Below are 18,187 nucleotides of genomic sequence, written 5' to 3'. Positions count from 1 at the left end.
TCAGAAGAGGTTATCAATATAATTTAAATATTTTTTAAAAATGTTCCAACTCACTACTCATAGGAGAAATGAGGGTTGGTACAATTCTGAGAGGTATACCTATTGGATTCGTTCATAGGACAGAAGGAGAAAATGACAGATGTTGAAATGGATGTAGGGAAATTGAGACATTGAAGCATTGTTGGAGGAGTTGTGAAATGAGTGAACAATTCTGTAGAGCATTTGAAACTTTACCCAAAGAGTTATAAAACCATGCCAACCCTTTGGTCTAACAGTGTCATTGTTAGGTCTATATTGTAGAAGAGATGAAATACAGGAAGAAAAGAATCTACACATATAAGAATATTTATAGCAGATCTTTTCAAGTGGAATGGAGCTGGTGATTGCAGGGATGCCCAGGGGTTTGGGAATTACTGAACAAGTTGTGGTATGTAATTGAGATGAAATACTCTTCTGTTATGGGAAATGATGAACAGGATACTCTAAGTAAAAAAAACAACTTATAGATGCAATGGGAAATGTACTTTGCACAAAGTTACAGCAATATTGCAGAATGAGCAGTTATGACCTATTTTTCTCAGCAATGCTATGACCGAAAAGAACTCTGAAAGACATGTGAAAATGTTATCCATCCCAAAGACAAAGCTGATGATGTCTGAATACAGACTGAAGCATACTATTTTTTCTTTCACTTTATTTTTCTTGGGGTGGGGTTGTTTGCTTTTACAACATAACTATTATGGTAATGTTTTTATGGCTACACATTTTCAACCCACATCAAGTAATGTGCTATCTCAATGAGGAAGAGTGGGCTTGGAGGAAGGAAGAGAACTTGAAACTTTTGGAAATAAATTTTGAAACTTGTTTTTGCATGTAGCTGGAGGAAAAAAATTAAAAAAGAAAAATCCCTCCATGATGTGTTTCTGCCTGTCAAACCTACTTTTAAAAGGCAAAATAATCACACTTGGGCAGCTCACAGGATATAAATCTTGATGTAAAAGAGGTCTTGATGTATGACTGATTCTTCATTGAGAATTTAAGTGGTAGAATGAGCAGAGAGGGATCTGGAATAATCAAGTTTCACCTTGGACATCTTCTGTTTGTTAGCAAATGATTTAATCTTCTTACTAAGTTTCCTCCTTTTTCAGAAAGCTTTATTTATGGTATTATAATACTTATTCTGATGTGGGAATCAAAAATTAAATAGTGCTAAATAAACATTAGCTCTTTTTATTAATTTATAGATAACAGAATTGAGGCTCAGAGAAATAGGAAACCCAGGATTTCTGTCTCCAAAATCGGTGTTTTTTTCCACTGTAACATTGTATGCCATTATTTTCTGGGCAGTAGCATTTTTTTTCAAGCCACACCCAGTGTCTTTTAGAGGACATGCTGAGTGTTTCTTGATGACAGCATTGTGATTATGGTATTTTGAAGAACCATCTCAAGACATTGTCTCAACAAATTCTTTGGCTCATATATATTATCATGACCATAATTTTATACATGGGAAGCTAAGAAGTAATTTCATTTTGGTCTCTTCTAGCTCTTTGTAGGGAAGTTATTTTTTACGTGACTTTCAAACAGGTCTGCCCTTTGCATGCTATGTATTTTGTGTTAGACAGAAAGTCAATTATTGAACCTTGAGGAAAGAATACTCCAATTTCCAATGAAAGCAACCATGTAACTAATAGACTTCCCTGCTGCATAGATTTTGTGAAATAGAAAAATAATCTACTTTCTTCTTGACTCAGCTTTCAAAATAAACCCAGTTTTCTCAAATTCCTTTTCTGCCAGAAGCAGAGACTGAAACCTCCTTTTTGGAGAAGGATACAGTATTAGCTCCATGCTCTTAATGGTTCATCAGTCATTCAATACAGTGTTTTTCCTCTTCTTTCACTCAGAGCTGCAAGTTGTCTCCCTGATTACATTGTGAGCACTTCAATGTCAGAGACTGTCTTTGCCTTCCTTTAATATCTCCAGTGCCCGAACATCTAATGATTATTGACTGACTGACTAACCAGAAAAAAAGAGAAAAGCAGGGGTGGCTAGGTGGTGCAGTGGATAGAGCACTAGCCCTGGAGTCAGGAGTACCTGAGTTCAAATCCGAACTCAGACACTTAATAATTGCCTAGCTGTGTGACCTTGGGCAAGTCACTTAACCTCATTGCCTTGCAAAAAGAGAGAGATAGACAGAGAGAGAGAGAGAGAGAGAGAGAGAGAGAGAGAGAGAGAGAGAAGCAATTTCTAATGAGTAGCCCTTCCCAAAACTGACCTACTTGTACATCTTCCTCCTGTTTAAAAGATTATATAAATATTTTATTTATTTTCCAATTACATACAATGGTAGTTTCTACCAATCATTTTTTGCAAGGTTTTGAATTTTACAATTTTTTCTTCCTTCCTTCCTTCCCTCCCCGCCTCCCTCCAACAGAAGACATTCAGATAAAGTGTTTGCCTTTGTTTCCATGATATGCTTAGGTCCAAATTGAATGTGTTGAGAGAAGAAACAGATCCAAAAGGAAGAAACCAAGAATTTGAGACAGTAAAATTATGTAATACAAAAGACAACTTTTAAAAATTGAAGATAATAATCTCTGATTTTTGTTTAAACCCCACAGTTCCTTCACTGGATACAAATGGTAATCTCCATCACAGATCCCCTAAAATTGTTCCTGATTATTAAACTGATGGAGTGAGTATGTCCATTAGGGTTGATCCCCATATTGTTCAGGTGTACAATGTTCTTCTGGTTCTGCTAATCTCACCCAGCATCAATTCATGCAAGTCTTTCCAAGCTTTTCTGAAATCCCATCCCTCATGATTTCTAATAGAATAGTGTTCCATCACATACATATATCACAATTTGTTGAATCATTCCCCAGTTGATGAGCATCCCATCAAATTTCCAGTTCTTTGCCTCTACAAACTGATCTGCCATGAATATTTTTTAAATGTGGGGTTTTTACCCCTTTTCATGATCTCTTTAGGATACAGACCCAGTAGTGTTATTGCTGGATCAAAGAGTATGAACATTTGTATTGCCCTTGGGACATAATTCCAAATTGCTCTCCAGAAAGTTTAACACCTTCCTCTTACATCCTACATTATGCTTCTACTTTTTAGCTAACTGGACACCTCCTGAGATTACCTCCACCTTTACCTCTTCCTCCAAGGTTTAGATGGAGATATTGTCATAGCCCAGTATTTCTGTAATGCTATGGTGCCTCCCTGATGTGTGAGGAACTCATTCCTAGGACTTGTTCATAAAGAGACAGGTTCTGTCACCACATATCACATACTGAGATTTTATGTCTCATTGCTGGAGTGCCAAGGTACCTTGATGATGTGAGAGGTGAAATCATACTCAAAGACCAATGACTCACACTGCATTCAGACAGAGTAGGCCATGGGGTAAAATGGGTCTGAAAAGGTAAATTAGAAGAATGTCTTTGTATGATGTACTCCTCATTATAATGAAAAAAAAATGTGCAAGCCATGCCTCCATTAATTTGGTCAATGTGGTGCTCTTTGAATATGAAGGAAAATTATTATTATTATTATTATTATTATTATTATTATTATTATTATTATTATTATTATGAGGTGAGCCTACTGGAGTCTCACTACCTTTTACAACCAGGAAGGAAAACTTTGAACAGTCTAATCACCTGTCTTCCTCAACATGTTTCTATTACCACAGATATTCTGCCTGGACTCATTCCTCAGTGCTTAGCATACTGGTGTTTCCTTATATTTTCTCTATATCATGTTGATGGATGTGTTCATGGAAGAGTAGTACCTCAGGTCTGAGGTCTACCAAACCCTTTTCAGGTCTGCTTTCTATTTTTGTTGAGCACTTGGTCCACCTCATTCTCCTCTCATCTATGACTCTATAGTATACACATTGGCTATAGCCTGCTAAACTATTTCAGCAGATGGGCTAAACCAAGTTGAAGAAAATTGAGGGATCTCAATTCTGTCAATGAGTTGGCAGCAGGGAAGGATTATGTATGTGGGGGGAGTGTTTACCTTATGCATAGGAAGACTTCTGGTCAATTAGATGGTCGAGAGCAATTTGTTCCAATGGCCATGAAGGCAGCTGAAGCAGGCACGAGGGAATGCTTAGAGTTTGGTTAGACATCAAAAATGCCATCCACTGCATCTTGAGCCATCACCAGTCATCTTGACTCTGTCTTGTCACTGGACTGTGGCAACTTTGGAGGAGAAAGTGAGGCTGATGACTCCATGTAACCCTGTCTTACTCAAATCCAATTTATACGTGAATCAAAAAATATCACCTATAACATTTTACCAATTTTTACCTATCTCAAATCCTGTGACAACAGACAACTGACAAATCATAAGGTACACATACACTAAGAATTGTAGACACAACCCAGTATACAGGTGGCTCATAGAGCTGTCCTCTCACTGGAAACAGAGTGGGATTTGGCAGCTTCCTGAGTATCTAAGTAGTCTTTTAAAGACCATATTGCTTACCTGCTGTGAGGAAGAGGCTAAAAAAGATGCCCTAAAATTGTCTGCTTACCCAACCCTGGTCTTATTACTGTGGCAGGTGGGCATCACACTTTGTGATCAAAATACAAAAAATGTACATAAACTTCTGCAAATATGATTCCACTCACCATTTGTACATGGAATGTGTATACACTTATAGACAGTACAAGATGCAATAGAAATAAAAGATGAACAACTCTTGTGAGAGAACTCAGGAAGTTTCAAATCCAAATAGCAACTCTAAGGGAAACAAAACTGGCAAAGGAAGGCCAACTTACTGAAGTGGGAGCTGGATACATGTTTTTTTTTAAGTGACCACAATGAAGGGGAGTAAGTTTTGCAATCAAAACTAATCTAGTCAACAAGTTTGTATACTTACCAAAAGGAGTGTTACAACAGATTTATGAGAATGTAATTGCCACTTGCAGGGAAAAAACTATGCCATCATCATTAGTGCCTTTGCATTCACTGTGAAGTACCCTTCATGATATTATGAGGTCAAAGAAAAATTTTATCAAAACCTGGATCAGTGTGCCAAGAGAGGACAAGGATTTAATTCTGAATGATTTTAATGCTTGAGTAGGATCAGACTACTAGACATAGCAGGGAGTCCTTGAGAGGAATGGAGCTGAAGAGAGCAAAAACAAATGTCACTTTCTATCTCATGGTCTTGGGATTTGTTGCTCATATAAAGAAATGCTGATACTTTATGTGGGTTTATTTTATATCCTGCTACATTGCTGAATTTGTGGTTTCAAGTAGTTTTTTAGATGATTTTCTCATGTTCTCTAAATATACCATCAATCATCTTCAAAGAGTGAATGCTTTGCTTCTTCATTGCCAATTCTGATTCCTTCAATTTCTTTTTCTTCTCTTATTGCTAAATCTAACATTTCTAATACTACATTGAATAATAATGGTAATAATGGGCATCCTTGCTTTATCCCTGATCTTATTGGAAATCTCATAGTTTGTCCCTATTATATATATTTGTTGATGGTTTTAGATGGATACTGCTTATTATTTTAAGGAAAACTCTATTCCTATACTTTCCAGTGTTTTCAATATGATTGTATGTTGTATTTTTGTCAAAAGTTTTTTTACCATCTATCGAGATAATCATTTGATTTCTGTTGGTTTTGTTACTACTGTATTCAATTATGTTGAGTGTTCTGATATTCAATCATCCCTGCCTACCTAATGCAACTCCTACCTGATCATGGTATTATCATAGTAATATATTGCAGTAATCTGTTTGCTAAAATTTTATTTAATATTTTTACATCAATGTTCATTAGGGAGATTGGGTCTATAATTTTCTTCATTCATTTGGGAAATTAATTGTTCCTTAAATGTTTGGTAGAATTCATTTGAAAATACATCTGGACCTAGAGGTTATTTCTTAGGGCGTTTATTGATGATTTCTTCAATTTCTTTTTCTGAATTGGGGTCATTTAAATATTTTATTTCCTCTTCTGTTAATCTGGGCAATTTGTATTTTTGTAAATATTTATCCATTTCACTCTGGTTATCAAATTTACTGACATATAGTCTGGAAAAGTAGCTTCAAATTATCTCTTTAATTTCCTCCTCATTGGGGGTTAGTTCATCCTTTTCAGTTTTGATAACTGGTAATTTGGTTATCTTCTTTATTTTTTTTTAAAATCAGATTAACCAAAGATTTATCTATTTTATAAAACTAACTCAGTGTAATTTATTAGATCAATGGTTTTCATGCTTTTAGTTTTATTAATTTCTCCCTTGATTTTCTATATTTCTAACTTGGTATTTAATTGGAGATCTTTAATTTGTTCTTTTTTTTCTAGCTTTTTTAGTTGCATACCAGATTCATTGATCTCTTCTTTCTCTATTTTATTCATATAAACTTTTAGAGATATAAAATTTCTCCTAAAAATTGCCTTGGTAGCATCCCTTAAATTTTGGTATGATGTCTCATTATCATTTTCTTGGATGAATTTATTATTTCTATGATTTGTTGTTTGATCCACTTATTCTTTAAAATTATTTAGTTTCCAATTAATTTTTGCTTTATCTTTCCAAGACCCTTTATTACATGTAATTTTTAATTGTATTATGATCTAAAAATTATGCATTTATTGTTTCTGTTTTTCTGCAAATTACTGTAAGGTTTCATGCCCTAGTATATGGTCAATTTTAGTATACCTATCATGTACTGCAGAGACAAAGGTACAGTTTTCTATCCTCTTTAAGTTTTCTCCAAGTCTCTCATATCTAAGTTTTCTAAGATTTTATTCACCTTTTTAACTTCATTCTTATTTATTTTGTGGTTAAATTTATCTAGTTTTGAGAGGGAGGTTGTGGTCTCCCACTATTAAAGTTTTGCTGTTTATGCCTCCTTATAATTCACTCACTTTTTCCTCTAGGAATATGGACATCATACCACTGGGTGTAAACATGTTTAATAATGATATAGCTTCATTGACTATGGTGATTTTAAAGAAGATACTGTTTCCTTCTTTATCCCTTTCAATGAGATCAATTTTTACTTTTGCTTTATCTAAGATAAGGATTACTCTCCGTGATTATTTTTTTATTTTAGCTAAAGCATAATATATTTTCTCCAGTCTTTTACCTTTATCTCACATGTATCTCTCTGCTTCAAATGTGTTTCTTAAACAACATGTTATAAGATTCTTGTTTTTAATCCATTCTGCTATCCACTTCTGTTTTATCGAAGAGTTCATCCCATTCATATTTACAGTTAAGATTACTAATTCTATATTTCCCTCCCTGCTATCTTTCCCTATTTATATTTTTCTTTCCTTTCTTTTTATTCCTCCTCACCAAAGTTTTACTCTTTCCCCTTTTACTTTTATTTTAAATTTTAATTTTCAGTTTATTTTCACTTAAACCTTTGCCTGACCTTTTATCAGTCCCTTCTTCCCTTTTATATCCCTCCCCCCCAGTACTTTCCTGTAGAGTAGGATAGGTTTTTAAAACCAAGTGGGAATTCCCTCTCTGGGTCAAATCTATTGAATAGGAATTACTCAGTGTTCATACCTCCCTTCTTTTCCTTTACTATAATAGCTTTTTGTGCCTCTTCCCCTGGTGTTGTCAAGAGAAGTACTATCAATCAAGTACTATCAATCAAAGTACCATCGGTCAAAGGTTGATTAATAGATTGCTTCATTGCTTGATAAGCAGCATTGCCTCATAGCCACTAAATACCATCCCCTCTTCTATCTCATTAGAAATATACTTCTCAAGGATCATGAATCACATCAAATTAAAGTCACTTTATACTTTGCCCCTTTTTCAAGTACCCTCTATGGACACCCAGTCCTCAAGAGTCAAAGCATCAGGCAAAGGCAAATCATTTCATGAATCACATGTAACCCCTCCTCCTCCTCCACCAAAAGCATGCTTTCCCACACTCTAATCCCCCAACCCCTTTAAGTACCCTCCATGATACTTAAACCTTTGTTAACTGAAGTATGGATTGGTTCTCACTCTCTGCCCCTGAAGTCACTTCTGATTTAATTAACTATAGGTTCTCTAAGTACTCTAAGTACTGGAACACTCTGAAGGTCTCTGTTAAGAACTTTACAATTGATTGTAAGGTATAGGAGACACTGGCTCTGGACTGCCCAGCATGGAATACCATTGTTAGTGAAAGTGCTAAACCCTAGGAGCAAGACAGAATATAAGTAGGTTAAAGGAAGCTGAGACACATAAATTTAGCATAAATACTCCAGTTTTTCATCTGGGTTATTTTTCATAAAAAAACAGTGACGTAATCTTGATCCTCTTCAATGTAAAGACAAGAATCATCCATATGCATACTACCTAAATCCAATCTCTTCAATTAAGTTAAATACTTTATCTATCCTAAGATAAATACAATTCTCTAGAGTTTCTCAAGTGTGACATTTTCCCTTATAGGGCTGAATACAATTTAAGGTTCTTGGCTAACATTTATTTTGTTTTGTATATCCCTTTTCGTTTACCTTTTTATGCATCTCTTGAATCTTTTATTTGGAGATTGAATTTTCTGTTCAGTTCTGGTCTTTTTGTCATTCTTTTTGAAATTTGTACATCCTTTATTTCATTGATCATCCATCTGTTTCCCTGACAGAAATGGATAAATCCTGTATAAGTCTTATTTTGTTTCATTTGTATTTAAATTGCTTGTTTTTATTTCTTGCAATATTTTTCCTTTATTTGTGATTTCTGGAATTAAACTATGATATCTCTTGGAGTTTTTATCCTGGGGTCTCTTTCTGGAGGATTTCTGTGTATTCTTTCAATGGCTATTTTATCTTCTTGCTCTAGCAGATTTGGACCATTTTCCCTGATAATTTCCTGAAAGATATTACAGGCCCTTTTTTTGATCTAGGCTTTCTGGTAATCTAAAATTTGTAAATTATCTCTACTGGATCTGTTTTTCCAGGTTCTTTGTTTTTCCTAAAATGTACATTAGGGAGGTGGAGCCAAGCAGGTGGCATGGAGGCAGAAATTCCCAGATGTTCTCCTCCAGAACACTGCAAATGCCTTAAAATTATGACTTTAACCAAATTCTAGAGTGGTGGAACCCACAGAAAGACTACATGAAACAATTTTCCAGTTAAATCTGCAGGAAGGGTCTGTTCTACTGTAATTGGAAGGAGCTGCAGTGTAACCCAGGCCTCAGCATGCAAGAGATAATGAGCTCCAGTCTTCCAGGAATAGCCTGTGGGGTACCTGGGTTTGTGGCAGCTCGTGGCAGCTCAAGTTGCTTCCAGAACTCTCAGGTTAGGGATCACCAAGAACAACTTGGAAGGTCAGCAAGAAAACTCTGCAACACCAGAATAAGCATGTAACCCAGACGAATAAAGCCTCAGCACAGCCCCAGCTCAGAAACATACAGAGCCACCTAAGTGTGAGCCACCAGTGCTTCCAGGGTGCTCAGCCCATGGATGTAAGGGGGTCAGGGGAGACTGTTGAGGTCTCTCTGCTATCCCTGGGACAGGACTCTATTGTTTTGTCCATACTCAGAACCAGGTTTCAATCTGGGCCCCCCTACTGTGATAGTGGAGCAGGGACCCTCCTCACAGCTCCAGGGCATAGGTGAGTACTTGTAGTCACCAGGATGGGAAATCAATTAGAGCCTTTCATAAGACCTTGAAGGAATTGAGATTTCCGGAGAAGTGTCCCCAAAACACTCAAAACTTTGGGAAATGAGTTAAAACTAGATCACTGGGGAAATCAGTAATCAGAAAAAAATCTGATCATAGATACTTTGGTCCCATGGAAAATCAAAATGCACACTCAGAAGATGAGAAAGTCAAAGCTTCTGTATTCAAAGCCTCAAGAAAAATAAGAATTGGTCTCAGGCTATGGAGGAGCTCAAAAAAGATTCTGAAAATCAAGTAAGGGAGGTTCAGGAAAAATTAGGAAGAGAAATGAGGATAATGCAGGAAAATCATAAAAACCAACTCATCAATTTGGTGAAGGAGATACAAAAAAACTGGAGAAAATAACATGTTAAAAACCAGTTTAGGTCAAATGGGAGAAAACAGATCAATGAGAAGAAGAATCCCCTAAAAACAGAATTCACCAGATGGAAAAGGAGATAATAAAGCTCTCTGAAGAAAATAACTCCTTCAAACTACTTCAAATAGTAGAATGAGAGAAGGAAGCTGATGACTTAGTGAGAAATCAAGAAACCAAAAACAAAACAAAAAATAAAAAACTAGAAGACAAGGTGAAATATTTCACTGTAAAAACAACTGTCCTGGAAAACAGATTCAGGAGAGATAATTTAAAAATTGTTGGACTATTTGAAAATCATGACCAGGAAAGGAGTTCAGGCTTCATTTTTATAGAAATACTCCAGGAAAATTGCCCTAATATCCTGGAAGCAGAGGGTCAAATAAAAATTGAAGGATTCCACCTCCTGAAAGAGATTCTCCCCCCCCCAAATAAAATTCCTGGGAACCTTATTACCAAATTCCAGAGCTTCCAAGTCAAAAGAGAAAATATTACAAGCATCCAGAAAGAAACTACTCAAATTTCATGGCACTACATCAAGATAACACAACGTTTAGCAACTTCTACATTAAGAGTTCATAGAGCTTGGAATATGATATTTTGGAAGGCAAAAGAGTTTGGATTACAACTGAGAATCAACTCCCCTACAAAACTAAATATCTTTCAGGGGAAAAGATGGACATTCAATAAGTAGAAGATTTTCAAACTTTCCTGTTGAACAGAGCTCAACAGAAAGTACAGGACTCAGGTGAAGCATAGAGAAGGTGGACAGGAAAAGCAAACTATGAGGAATTCAATGATTTGAACTGCTTGTATTTCTGCATGGGAAGATGATACTGATACTCATTTGAATCTTCTCATTTATTAGAGCAGCTAGAAGGACTATATATTGGCAAGGCACAGGAGAGAGATGAATATGAAGATAATATAATTATAATGATGGAGTCAAGGGACAAAAAAAGGAATGTACTGGGAGAAAGGGAATGGAGAGGTAGAATAGGCTAAGATATTTCACATAAAAGTCAAGAAAAAGCTTTTGCAATGGAGTGGAAGAGGGCAAGGTGAGGTGGAATGAGGCTTCATTCTCATTGGAAATGGCTCAGAGAGAAAACAACATATACACTCAGTAGGGTATATCTTACCCTAGAAGAAAAAGGAGAGGAAAGGGATGGGAGAAGGGGACAGGGGAAGAGGAGGGGTGGGGTGTAGGTGACAGAAAGAAAAGATTGTGGGAGAGAGTAGTCAGATACAACACTTTTTTGCAAGGAGGAGGGGTTGGGTGACTTGCCCTAGGGTCGCACAACTGGGTTGTTCTTGGATGTCTGGGTCTAGATTTGGATTCAGGTCCTCCTGGCCCCAGGGTTGGTGCTCTGTCTGCTATACCATTGACTATCCCCAACATACTTTTGAGGAGGGACAAAGTGAAGAGAGAGAGAGAGAGAGAGAGAGAGAGAGAGAGAGAGAGAGAGAATAGAATAAATGCGAGTGGGAAAGACTAGAACAGAGGGAAATAGAAGTAGCTACTGTGGGAAAAAAATATTGAAGCAACTTCTCTGATGGACTTATGATCAAGAATGTGATACATCCCAGAGACTGATGGTATCCTGAACACAAGCTGAAGTTCATTTTTTTCTTTTTCTATCACTTCATTTTTCCTTGAGATTTCTCTCTCTGTGGGGGAATTATTTTTATTTTTACAATACTATTATGAGGGATGGCTAGGTGGCATAGTGGATATAGCACCGCCCTAGAGTCAGGAGTACCTGGGTTCAAATCTGGTCTCAGACACTTAATAATTACCTAGCTCTGTGGCCTTGGGCAAGCCACTTAACCCCGTTTGCCTTGCAAAAACCTAAAAACAACCCCCCAAAATCAAGACTATTGTGATATGAAAATAAAATTTAAAAAAAAGTTTAACAGTGTTTTCACTTTTTTCAGCCTTTTTATTACATTGTACTTGTATAATCTTGTACTTTGGTAGTTTCATTGATTAATATTTTTCCAATTCTAATTAGCTTTTATTTCCTTTTCCATTTGGTTAATTTTACTCTTTGCTAAGTTGCATTCCTTTTCAATTTGAGTTTTAGATGAGTTGTATTCCTTTTCCAGTTGTTTATTTTTAATTTTAAAGAAGTTGATTTCTTTGATCTATTTTTCATAATTTTCCTGCATGACTCTCATTTCTTTGTTTTCTTCTTCCGCTCTTCTCTGATTTTTAAATTTTTTTTTAAACTCTTCTATGAATTTTTGGTCTTGAGTACAATTCATAGACTCTTTTAAGACTTCCCCTGTAATCTTTTACTGTTTTCTTCTTCTAAGGTGGTATTGTTATCTTTATCTGCATGGGCTTTCTACAGTGAGCTCTCTTTTAACTTTTTTGCTAATCCTAATTGTTTGACTTCTAGTCCTGGGGTATAGGGAGTATAGACTCAAGCTTTTATTCTGGGACTGTGGTTTTATTTCTGGCTTGTCATTAAGCAAGATATTGCCTATGCAGTCCAGGCCTTCCCTTTGCAGAGGTTTCTTTCCTCCTTTATGTCCAGGCTTTGGCTATGCAGTGGTTTGTTTCCAACCCCAGTAACTGTCTTTTGCCCCAGTTTTCCCAAGATTCAAATTTTGTTTGAGGTTGGAACCTTCCCTGCTGGCTTGCTATTTAGTTGCCAGGACCTATGCTGTTGTTAAGCTATTGGGACCTATACTGCACTATGGCTAATAGCCTCCTGCTGACTTTCCTCTTCTTCCATATAGCTGGGCTTTACTTCCCCTCTTCTCCCAAAGAGACAGACTTTCACTGAAGAGCCTCCACAATGTCTACCATTGAAAACTTTTTTGGATCTTGTCTATTTTTGGTGGGATCTGTAACTTTAATGTCTGTGCATAGTCTTCATTTAGCTTTGTGTAGAGAAAAGCTCCAGGGGCATGCTATCCTCACCCCCACCATTTTGACCCTGCCCTGGGTCTTCAAGACACCATTTATACTTTCTTTTTTTCATCATCATCAAGAGGTTTCTTAAACTCTTTACACTTAGCTATATAATAAGATAGGAGTCTTCTGTCTATGTAAATCTAATTCTGGCTTTTGATTCATCTAGCCTGGAATTTTGTATAATTTACTCTGTATATAGATTATGGTGCCAATATACAGGTTTGTAACTCCATTCCCAATCTTAAATCAATCAGTTCCACATTCTGTTCTAACAGTTGCTTCATGATCTACACACAGTTTCCTCAAGGAGATAAGTGATCTATTACTCTCATTTCTTTGAGGATTTGCCACATGTAGTAGTGCTTCACACAGTCAAAGACTCTAGTGTAGTCAGTGAACAGAAGTAGATGTTTTTCTGGGCCTCCCTTGCTTATCATAATGGAGTAAATATGAACAATTTGGTCTCTAGTTCCTCTGCCTTTTTAAAAATCGATCTGGTAGTTCTTGGTTCACATATTACTGAAGACAAAAAAAATATTATAGAAAAATGATAGAAGCAGAAGAGATTAAGAAGAGGTGACAAGAATACACAAAAGAACTACAGAAGAAAGATCTTAAGATCACCAATAGTCACAAGCATGTGATTGCTGGTCTAAATATGCTGGAAAATGAAGTGCAATTTAAGAAGAATTTTTAATAATAAGACTAGTGGAAGAAATGGAATTCCAGCTGAGCTATTTGAAACCATAAAAGATGATATAGTTAAAGTGTTGTGGAAAAGATCAGTATACATACCAGTAATAAAGAAGAGCAAAGCAAAGGAATGTTTAAAGTATGGAACAATTACATTCATTTCACATGGCAGCAAGGTATTCTTAAGATTCTACAATCTAGGCTTCAGCAATATTTGAACTGAGAAATATTGGAAGAGCAGGCTCATTTTTGAAAAAGAACTAAAAACTAAGTTGCCAACATTTGATACATTATGGAGGAAGCAAGGGAGTTCCATCTATCTCTGCTCCATTGATGACACTAAAACCACTGGCTGTGTAGATCACAACAAAATGTGGCAAGTCCTCAAAGAGATGAGAGTACCAGGTCATCATTCTTGTGTGGGAGTGGGGCACACCAAGAAGAATCAGTTAGAATCAAATGTGGAGCAACTGATTAGCTTAAGATTGGAAAAGGAGTGCAAGTTTGTATTTTGTCACCTTCTTTAGTTAATCTATATGTTGAGTCCATCATACAAAATGGCAGGCTAGATGAATTGAAAGTCAGCGTTAAGTACGTTGAGAAATATCAACAGTCTCAAATAGGCAGATGATACCACTCTGATAGTCAAAAGTGAAGAGGGTTTAAGAAGCGTCTTGATGATGGTGAAAGAGGAAACTGTAAAAGCTGAATTGAAGCTTAACATCAAAAAACTCAGATCTTTTCAACTGGTTTCATCATTTTCTGGCAAATAGAGAGAGAAAAGAAATAAAAGCAGTGGCAAATTTTATGTTCTTGGTGGGGTGGCTAGGTGCCACAGTGGATAGAGCACCAGCCCTGGAGTCAGGAGTACCTGAGTTCAAATCTGGCCTCAGACACTTAATAATTACCTAGCTGTGTGGCCTTGAGTAAGCCACTTAACCCCATTGCCTTGCAAAAACCTAAAAAAAAATTATGTTCTTGGGATTAAAGACCACTGTAGATAATACTATAACCATGAAATTAAAAGGCATTTCCTTCTTGGAAGGAAAGCAATGGCAAATCTAAACCAAATATTAAGAACAGAGATCTATATTATAAAAGCTATGGTTTTTCCAGTATCAATGCATTGTTGTAAGAATTGGACTACAGGGAAATCTGAGCTCTACAGAATTGATATTTTCTAATTGTGAAAAATTTTGAGGATCCCTTGGGCAGCAAGAAGATTGAATTATTCAATGCATAAAGAAATTAATTCAAGCTATTCTTTAGAAGGTCAATACTGAAGCTGAATTGACTGGTTTAAAATACTGAAGCTGAAGTTTAAAATACTTTGGCTTTATCATAATTAGAAAAGACCCCCAATGTTGGGAAAGATTGAAGGCTAAAGGAAAAAGGAATGGCAGAGAATGAGATGGCATTGATAACATAATGGAAATCATTAACATGAACTTGGACAGATTTTGGGAGATCATGCAAGATAGAGAGGTCTGGAATGTTGTACTCCATGGGGTCACAGAGAGTCAGACACCCTGAACAACTGAATAACAGCAACAATAAACTTGAAGAATTTTAAATATAACCTTACTGGCACATGAAATAAGCACAATTGTTCAGTAATTTGAAAATTTCTTGGCATTGCCCTTCTTTATGATAGGATGTAAAATGAACTTTTCCAATTCTATAACCTGTTGAGTTTTCCAAATTTACTGGAATATTAAAAGCAGCACTCTAACAGTAATATACTTCATGATTTTAAATAGTTCAGCTAGAACTTTATCACTTCCATTAGCTCTATTGTTAGTCATGCTTCCTAAAAATTCATCTGGCTTCACTTTCCAGAATGTCTGGCTCTTAATCAATAACCATACCATCATGGCTATTGGGGATGTTAAATTCTTCCTTGTATAGTTCTTTTGCATATTCTTGCCATCTATTCTTATCTCTTCTCTCTATGTTAAGTCTCTATCATTATTGCCTCCAATTCCACTTACACATTTCTGTCCCTTTGTCTTATTGGCAAACGTTAGCCCTATTCATTCCTACTATATGCCTCTCTTACTTGTATTCATTTGTTTTTATTAAATCTAGAGAAAGTCATGGAGCTGTACTGATTGGGTTCCCTGAACATTTATGTTACATAATCTTACCTTGAATAGCAAAGCAAAATTTTTATACCTCCTTAATTGACTATCTCACTCACCACTATGGCATTCCAAACCTTTTTTTGACCTTCCTCAAACCTCCTGCTACAATTGTTTTCCCACCATTTTGACCAATGTATTTCCCTAAGTCACCTCCCTTCTCTTTCCTTTTAGTGTACCCTCTGTGTACCTTTGCCCTGGCTATCTCCTAATCCTGAAGTATTATCCTTCTTCTGAAATCTTTAACATCTCTACCAAAGTTCAGCCCAAATCTTGCCTTCTGCATTATGTCTCCATAGGTGCTCCTCTCTATTTAGAGCCTTCCCTATTGAGAATGCCTTTCATCTTCTACTGTTTCAGATTTCATTCCCTCTACCACAATATTAGGCCATTTAAATCATTCTCTATATGCTCCTATAGCCAGTATCCTAGTAGAGACTTTATCATCTCTTTCCTGGAATAGTCTGAAACACTCTCTACCTTGACTCTTACCACCTGAAGGTCAATTATGCTTTATTTTACTCCTCTTTTTAAAAGAGTTCTCTGGTACCATTAAGGTACCAGGTCAAAGTAAGGCTCCTTGCCAATTGTTCATACCCTACCAATGGTTAAATGTAGGGGAGATCCCTTGTCCTTTAGTTTCATTTAATCCATTAACAATCAGATTAGCTTTTACAGGAAATACATCCTTCAAATGTAGAATCACAAAACTATGAACTTACTCCCCCAATATATGAGCCCCATAATCCCTGACCCACCATCACCATAGTCTGACAGGAAGATTAGGTTCATGTTTTATTCTCAGGTTTCATAGAGTGGAGTCCAAAAATACCCACTGGGCTTGAGTCCAGAGACTTTGGTTTCTCTGGTTGTCTTTAACATCTGGAATCCTGGTTCCAAGGTCACCATGGCTCAAAATTCTGGTACAGGAGGAATGATCAATGGCACACCAAACTGAGAAGAATAAATGAAACATATTAGAAACAAATGTCCTAGGTCCATTACTTGGAACTGGGGTAGAAAAAAGGGGGGAGAACAGGAAACAGAAAGTCTTGGTTTGTCACAGTTTAGTTAACAATCCAACACTGTGGATGAACTGTGATTTAAAGAAGGAGAGAGTGATGTCTCAGTCTGACCAGTTTTAAATCTATACAGTCAATCAAAGGAGGTTACTTCCAGCCTGGGTACATTTACTTGCCCTAATTCTCACCTAATTGATCTTCTTTTGGGGAGGGAGAGGGAGGCTAATTTATCTTCTATTAAGCTGCTGAAATGATTGTCCTAAATTTGATGTCTGACCTTATTTTCTCCACCCTCTTCCTCACATAAATACAGCTCAGCTAAATTCTAATATTTCTATATTACATTCAAGATTAAATATAAGGACCTCTGTTTGGCATTTAAAGCTCTTCACAATTTTATCCTTTCTGACCATTTTATAAAATGATTTTTTAATTTTTCCAATTACTTGTAAACAGAAATTTTAACATTTTTTTAAAAAAATTTGAGGTTGAGGGAAAGAGTGGTAGGTTGATGGTAATCTTGACAGTGAAAGGGAAGTTTGGACAAGGGCAGGATTTTGGGGAAAAGATAATAAATTTTATCTCATTATTGAATTATCTCTCAATAGGATGCTAAGTTTGAAAGGATGATAAAGTAAAATATCATGCCTTGTAGCAGGAGAAGTAATTTACAGGAGAAGCAGTTTCCAGGTATCTGAGCTATTTGAGATGGGTTCTGAGATGACAAGATGTGATCACAATCAGAGAATGGAGAGAGAAAATTTTGGAATTCATTAATATAGTGGGATCAAAGAGCTATGAGTTCCTGCTCTTTAGATGGAATGTGGCCTCAACTATGCATCATTTTGCTCTTGGTGATCTTCTCCTAGGAAGGCTCCCAGGAAAAGACCACATTTAGCATTTGGTTAAATTGTATGAGGCAGAGACAAAATGTGAACTGCTTAATTAACAGCCTTAGGGAGTGGAAGAGATGTGGAAATGGATTCAGTCTTTTTTTTTTTTTTTTGCTTAGCAATGCTATTTCTAGTTGAGAAAAAATTAACCATTCCATTCATGTTTGTACATTGAATACCTCATTTCCCCTAACTTGTTGGAGGAAGCCCTGAACTTCAAGTCCATAACTATTTCTATAATTCACAACTCTAAGGAGACTTAGTAGAAAGGTTAGTAAAAATAACAATCAATGGTTTAAGATAAACTTGGAAGGAATTTTCTAATACTCATATCCTTAGGACCTGTGCTTTCCCTTTCTCTGTCTTTAGCCTTTTTATCAGTGACTTAGATATAGTCCTAAGTGTCATGTTCATCAAATTTACAAAAGACAAAAGGTTTGGAGTCATAATTAGCTCATTGAATAAAAAAGTCAAGAACTG

General features: G+C 36.2%; 1 long non-coding RNA gene across 4 annotated transcripts in view; it reads right to left on the bottom strand.

Annotated features, from left to right (window-relative positions):
* Positions 1-18,187, bottom strand: part of LOC141501248 (uncharacterized) — a 201,691-nt gene that overhangs the window by 176,342 nt on the left and 7,162 nt on the right. For 3 of the 4 annotated variants that reach the window (XR_012472180.1, XR_012472181.1, XR_012472182.1), the window contains exons 2-4: positions 16,629-16,746; positions 8,511-8,631; positions 4,033-4,217 (exon numbers count right to left, since the gene is read on the bottom strand). This is a non-coding gene — a long non-coding RNA (uncharacterized LOC141501248). The remainder of the gene's footprint in view (positions 1-4,032; positions 4,218-8,510; positions 8,632-16,628; positions 16,747-18,187) is intronic. The other variant, XR_012472183.1, reaches the window with a different exon arrangement.

Source organism: Macrotis lagotis, chromosome X (genome assembly GCF_037893015.1).
Source record: "Macrotis lagotis isolate mMagLag1 chromosome X, bilby.v1.9.chrom.fasta, whole genome shotgun sequence".
Taxonomy (NCBI): domain Eukaryota; kingdom Metazoa; phylum Chordata; class Mammalia; order Peramelemorphia; family Peramelidae; genus Macrotis; species Macrotis lagotis.
Note: the sequence above shows the minus strand (reverse complement) of the source record. Positions and strands in the feature narration are given on the sequence as shown.